At 38.9% G+C, this 6,810-nt stretch overlaps 2 long non-coding RNA genes across 2 annotated transcripts; both read left to right on the top strand.

Moving 5' to 3' along the window:
* Positions 1–4,075: 4,075 nt before the first annotated feature.
* On the top strand, positions 4,076–5,417 carry LOC118564474. Its single transcript, XR_004931871.1, has 3 exons — positions 4,076–4,158; positions 4,940–5,153; positions 5,232–5,417. It is a non-coding gene; the product is annotated as an uncharacterized LOC118564474 (long non-coding RNA).
* A 2-nt stretch (positions 5,418–5,419) lies between these two features.
* On the top strand, positions 5,420–6,124 carry LOC118564473. Its single transcript, XR_004931870.1, has 3 exons — positions 5,420–5,666; positions 5,751–5,837; positions 6,056–6,124. It is a non-coding gene; the product is annotated as an uncharacterized LOC118564473 (long non-coding RNA).
* The last annotated feature ends 686 nt before the right edge of the window (positions 6,125–6,810 follow it).

Here is a 6,810-nt window from a genome sequence, read left to right as displayed (position 1 = left end):
GCGTCTGGTTGAGCATTGCATAAGAAGATCTATTACCTCTCATGGGCAGAAGGGGGTTTGATCCTTCACACAGTGAGTAAGGTTTTAACAGAACAATGCACACACACACACACACACACATATCCAAAACTATGTAGAGCCTACAAGTAGTAAACTGAATTAAAACCGCAAGCGGTGATGATCGGCCCTCGCAGCCAAGCGCCGCACTGGCCTATTGGCCACCACAGGGGTTCGCGCACCGCCGGTCGCCAGCCACCGCAGAAGTTGTCACGCATTTTTCCGGCCCGTCCACCAGGTGATTCACACCAACGCGTTGGGCAGCACTCCCCCATGACTCACAAAAAATCTGGTGAAGATCGGTCGATGCAGCGAGGAGATACAGCCGTTGAATAATGAAAATGCATTGGGCCACCGGACTGGACTAAAGCGTTCAGCGGGCCGGATTCGGCCCGCGGGCCGTACGTTTGACACCCCTGGTTTAAACATTAGTATACCAATTTAATCAAAGGTATCTTACTAGCTGGTAATCCAGCTTTATGTCAAAAGTTAACAAAACCTTTTTAGTTCTTTAAAGTTAATTGTTATTTCATGTGTTTAAGGGTTTCGTTTCTTGCATTAAGACAGCTTTTATGAACGTTTGACAGTTAAATTGGTGGATAAACACCTAAAAGAAATACTGTAACAGTAACACTTTATCAATTGGAAATATTGCTAAAGTATTTGTAACCCATTTCAGGGTATGTACACGTCTAACGCTCTAGGCTCATAGGAGCTGAGAAGATAGCAATAAGTGATGGACACAAGTATTTATAGTTAAATGTACCTTTTGTAGCAGATATTTAAATGTGTACAATACAAAAACAACAATACCTATGGGCCCAAAATAAAACTAAGAAAATAAAATGTCCTTCTGGAGAATGTTCTTCTGGAATTTGTAGCTTCAAACTTCAATAATTGTTCAAGTTCGTTAGTCAGTTAGTCAGTCAGGGGAATAAGTCAAGTCAGGGATTGTATCCAAAGTAGGTTCTCTTGATGTCTGTCAACGAACTGACAGAATCCTACCACAGAATCTGGTGAATGATGTGGTAGAGCTCACGATCCGACTGGGAAGGCTCGCCATCAATGGATCAGTTTTCATCAACCTCGTTGGACATTAAGGCTGGATTCATGAATTTCAACGTAGTCAAAAGACCTGACCTGTATTAACAAAACAGGTTTTATAGTCCCAATTTTCCAATATGCAATTGCTTTAAGCTCAGAAAAATGATTAAATAATCATTTAAATGTGTTGTACAACAGAAATTCAAATTCTCAGTTGGAATAATGACCAACAGGAGTTAACAATGGTTAACTAGAGTTATTTCCAAAATATAATCTCCATTGTTGCAAAAATGTAATTTTAACAAATAAAATGTACAATAAAATGAAATATAACATTTTACCAATGAATTTACTTACATATGGCGAACACATTACTTTTTACAGTATAATGTGTAACCAACAGTTCTTATGAAAACCCTTCTAAAGAGGATTTTAGATTGTAAATAAACAAAATGTAACACAAATCACAGCTTAGCTATTTTGTTTCCATTTTAAATAACTTAAAATTACAAATTTATCCCAAAATACCTTTGTATTTTTGGCTGCAGTCACAATTTGCAAGTGTGACTAGTCCCTTTAAAGTTTTAATCTCCTTTGCTCCACTTTTTATTTTGCAGTGCTTATCACTATGAATGTACTTGTTAAATTATCAAATAAATGCTTTTAAAAACACAAAACATTTTTCAAAAACTAAAAATGTGCAAAAACCGAAACAATGAGTTAGCTTATCTGCTAGGAGCAGTTCCAGCACATTAAATGAGAACAAGAGTGTTCCAGCTTACCAAGAAGTTTAACATCAAAAAGGAAAAACAGCAATAATGTGTTTCTTCAACCCTCTCCGTACTCTTTTTTTTTTTCAACCAACACGAGAGTAGACTTGCGCTCTGGGGAGCTGAGGGGGAGGGGGGCAGCGTGTGTTGAGGAGGAGACAGAAAGAGCCATCCCTAGCGATAACAGAGACAGTGCAGGTGGAGAGGCTTACTGCCCGATTGGATAGTCTGAGCATAGTCGCTCAGAGATGGATCACACCGTTAATTTCAATGATCCCACGTTATGGCCAACAAAACTGACTGATTCTGATCGAATGAATGTTGTGTGTTTAATGGCAAAAAGGAAGCCTTTTTCAGAGATTCGGAGGCAGAGAATTCCCAAAGTATCAAACATACTTCTGTCATAATCTGGGTTTTGTTTTGGTTTGTTTATTATATGATCAGCTGTTCCTCTCTTCCACCTCAGGTTTTGTTTCTGTCTTATCTTGTTTTGGATTCTTCAGCTTATGTACTGTTGTAGTTTATCCGGTCTTTGTATTAGTTCTGATCTCCCTTCTGTGCTCTGTTTAGTCTTAGTTTTATCTTCTGTCTTAGGTTTGTTCTTCATGGTTATTTATGTTCTAGGGTTGGTTTAGTGTCTGTTCCTTTCCACGTGTTTTCTGTCAGCTTGTTTCCTCCTGCAGCCTCTTCCCTCCCTCTGATTACCTCCACCTGTTTCTGGTTAATTGGCTCACTCTCTCTCCTTTGGTCTCCTGCCTTTTTAAGTCTGTCTCCTCTGCCACTTCCCTGCCAGTTCATCGTCAATACTTGTCATGTCTATAGTGTCTTTCCTTGTCAAGCCTCCGGTGAGTTTAAGTTCCACGTTTTCCTTTTGCCTGTTATATCTACCTCTGGATCACATAAGTTTCCCTCATTCCTGTATGAGTTTTTGGACTGCCATTTTTGTATAACTTTTGGATTATGATTTTGACCACTGTTTTGCCCATATCTACTCATTAAATCCTGCTTTTTCATAAACCTCGATTGTCTGGTTGAATTCTGGGTACTCCTGTCTCTGAGCCTCCCATGACAACTTCCTGCAATGGAAGAAAAATAAATTGTTAGGGACTGGCTAATATACAGCAGGTCAAAAAAGGCCATATTTTAGTTGCAGTGCTTGCTGTTCTCTTATGAAGAAAAGATAAACTAGTGCCCTAAAATTAATAATAGATGGGTTGAAAATATCCAATATAAAATACAGAGATTTCCAGGGCATGAAGTATACAGTTATGTCGACTTTTTTTGGTGTGTGTGTGTGTGTGTAGTGGCGGCAGGCGTAGATACTATGGAGCCAGATGGGTCTCGATATTCACAAATGCACAAAAAAATCCACACACATACAAGACAAGATCCACGCATGCAAAGCGCGATTCATGCAAGCACAAAAAAATCCACACATGCACAGGCCCGATTCATGCAAGCACAAAAAAATCCACGCAAGCACACAAAAAAAATTCCACACATGCACAAAAAAATCCACACGTGTACAAAAAAATCCACACGTGCACAAAAAATCCACACATGCACAAAAAAAATCCACACATGCACAAAAAAATCCACACACACACACAGAACAAGACCCACACATCCACAGCTCTGGCTTTAAACCTCACAGCATTTGTGTGTGGATTTTTGAGACTGTCCTGCCGTCTCGGGATTCACACAAGCATTTTTTTAAACAGAGAGTGGTTTGCAACCAATCAAAAGCCTCCCTTGTATAAGCCAATCACAGGAAAGTACTCCACGCGGGGTGACTTACTCATAAGCCAATCAAATGCAACCTGTTCAGAAGGCGCAAACTACAGCACAAGGCGGATTTCAGACTTCCTCATGGATTCTGGCATCATGAGTGGAGCCGTAAGTAAAACATATCACTTGATACGCTTAGCTTGTTGTCTGCTTGGCTTAAAACGTTTTTTAATTATTAATTTTAATAGCTTTATATGTGCAGCTGTAGCATAAGCTAGCGAAAACAGCTCGCTAGCCACGCTAGCTTTCCTTGGCTGTTACATGTGGAATGTAGGTCTAAGCTAATATCTTTCCAGAAAGTGTGAACTATTGTGAATAAAGTGAATGTTTGACAGGGTCTGTCGCCTCAAGCCGAGGTAGCAGCTCGGGCTTTTGTGCAATTACTGGCCAGGGAGCTGTCCTCGGACCCAAACACAGCAAGAGAGAGTGCAGCAGTGAGGGCTAGAGGCAGTTCTCCTCTGCCGGTTAGCGAAGCTAGGGTGAGACAGGCCATGAAAAGGTGATTATTTAAACGTTTTATTTCTACATTTCCTATTCAAGTATTAAGAAACAGCATAATCTCTTATCTACAACGCCTTTGCTACTGTTATTTCAATCTGTGTGGTTGAATTGGGAATCTGACCTCTGGAAAAAAAAGGGGGGGGGGTGGTTAATAATAATATTTCTTTATCATCCCTAGACCCAATTTTAACCTTTCCTTTTGCAACAAAAAGGCTTTATGTTTTTACGTACCTATCTATATGTCATGGGCTGTCATTGCATCTAGTATATGGGCTTATACTTTAATGCTTCATTTGTTTTTTGTCCTTAAAAATGTAAAATTATTATTACTTTATGTGTACATGCTAATACCATGTCTATCTTTGTTTAAGAGGCAACAAAAAAAAAATTCGGCATGAAATTTTTATTTATTTACATATTTGTTTCCACACTATGTAAAGATCAGGACGTTATTAGTGATTTATCCATTATAGGCCAGAGTTTAACATTTTTTCGCACCAAGATGTTTTCATTCAAATTCTCAATAGTGCTTGAAGATTTTTTTTAAAAAAAGGCCTGCATTCAGTCCAGCAAAGTTTTTGGTATGTAGCTAAAGCATCATATAAGTAAAACTTGTTCACTTTCCTGACAGTAAGTGATATTCTTCTGACACATTGCACATTGGTGTATGGAACAGTAATGTACACTGTGTTATTGAGACATTTAGTATTTAACTTATTGAGCCGAAGTAAGCAACACAATATTTGGTCCTACCAATCTTTTGGTCTTTCCCACATCAGGCAGTTCCCCAATATGTTTAACACTGATCAGCCAAGAGGAAGACGACGGTTTTCAACCCCTGCCCCTTGCATGGTGAAAAGGACAGACTTTTCTCTGTATGTTCTTTCGGAACCCAGTCAGCTCACACCAAAGGTCTCAGAAGAGCTTGAACTTGCGCATGCTGGCCTTGGGAAAAGAATATTAAGCATACCAGACAACCTGAAACATGACGAGGTAAAGTTAATTATTAAAATGTTAAATGTTGAAATGTTAATTATTTTTAGAATAGTAAATCTTATATTACTTTTTAAGATTGTGGCTCTTCTTGAGGAGGAATTTCCTAAACTGAAGACCTTACAAGGAGGCTGGATGTTTTTTAAGTCTACGGGTATAACCTTTATAAATTTTAAATTAAGCAAAATATATTGGTTAATCTTTGTCAATTTCAAAACCATAGATGTGTCTTTTCTTTTTCATTTTAAAATAGGTGGTAGTGGACGTCGCAAGGTGTCCATAATACCAACTGATGCTGAGGGTTACTCCACAAGGCTTCTTAAATCAGCATCCCACAATGAAAAAAACATAGTGTTTGTAGTTCCACTACAGGAGAAGCTATCTACTGAACCTCTTTCCAGTGATTCAGTAGAGTTTGCCAAAATGCCACAGCCTAAATGCATCACATGTGGCACTCAAATGCCTTTGCAGCTGTTACCATTGCATGTTGAGGGATGCAATGGCACATTGACTGTAAGTTGTATTACAACATGCCTCTTATTTTTATTTTATTATTTTTTAAAATCACTTTCCAAAATGTGTGTGTGTACCTTTTAGGAGAGTGCAGCTGGGACACCTATCGAAGATTGTTCAGTTCTTGAGCAACCAGTGCCATCTGTCATAGCCTTGGAGGAATCCTTAGGGGTAATAGTTGGTTTATTTTCTGTTTCTTTGCTATTTAGGAAGAAAGCATTATGATTTTTTTTTCTGATTATTATTATTTTTTTATTTTTTTTTTACTGATTTATCAGATTTCATAGCATATTTTTTGGAAACAGTGAATATAACTTGTCTATAACATGTGCTTAAAAGATATACACTATTATAATCATGTATAAAATGTAATTGACATTTCTTGACAGGGTTCCCCAATCTGTTTTGGATTTTACCCAGCTGATGTTATCTCATGCAAGCACATATGGTGATGACAGGTATAAAGTCTATGTCCTAATCCTGTGTTCAGACCCAGTGCCTTTTGAGCATCAAGGGCATCAGGTCTACATACTCAGTGCGCGTTGATAGGTCCTGTCGCGCATCTTGCACTGCGTGTTTTAAAGCTTTCCGTGTGTTTCATCATGCTGCCTATTTGGACTGACGTGCTTTAAGAGCCTCTAATGCAGCAGACGAGTTGAAAAATCAGAAATTTTGCAGCTGGACACGTCAAACCAAATCAGAGAAACTCCGCTTTGCGATGTAGTTGGGAATTTTCTGACAGGAAAATATTGTTTCTTCTTATCACTAAAAAAATGACATCGAGATGCCCACTTTACTGAGACAAATGGATACTCTTCATCGGTAATGGGGCACTTGTATTTAGCCAGAACAGGCTGGAAATGCCGGCACCAATGCTGGTCAGCAGGTTGTCAATTAGGGTTGGATGAAACATAAATGGCACTGAAAGTGACCCTTGTCAGTGCGCAGCTCCTGTTGAATCCAGAGACGGCTTGGAGGTGTTCAATGATGACATTCTCTTGAATTATTCTGTAAACAAAACCAAGCCACTCCGGATTTAATCTGCAAGAACAGAACATGGTAGCTCCTTTCAACAAGAGTCACTATGCCAATGGCCTTCAGAGTTGAGGCCCTTGAACAGACACGAACTTGTGCTACTATGTGC

This window comes from Fundulus heteroclitus, chromosome 11 (genome assembly GCF_011125445.2).
Source record: "Fundulus heteroclitus isolate FHET01 chromosome 11, MU-UCD_Fhet_4.1, whole genome shotgun sequence".
Lineage (NCBI taxonomy): Eukaryota > Metazoa > Chordata > Actinopteri > Cyprinodontiformes > Fundulidae > Fundulus > Fundulus heteroclitus.
The sequence above is the reverse complement of the archived record's forward strand: the minus strand, read 5'-3'. Positions and strand labels throughout refer to the sequence as shown.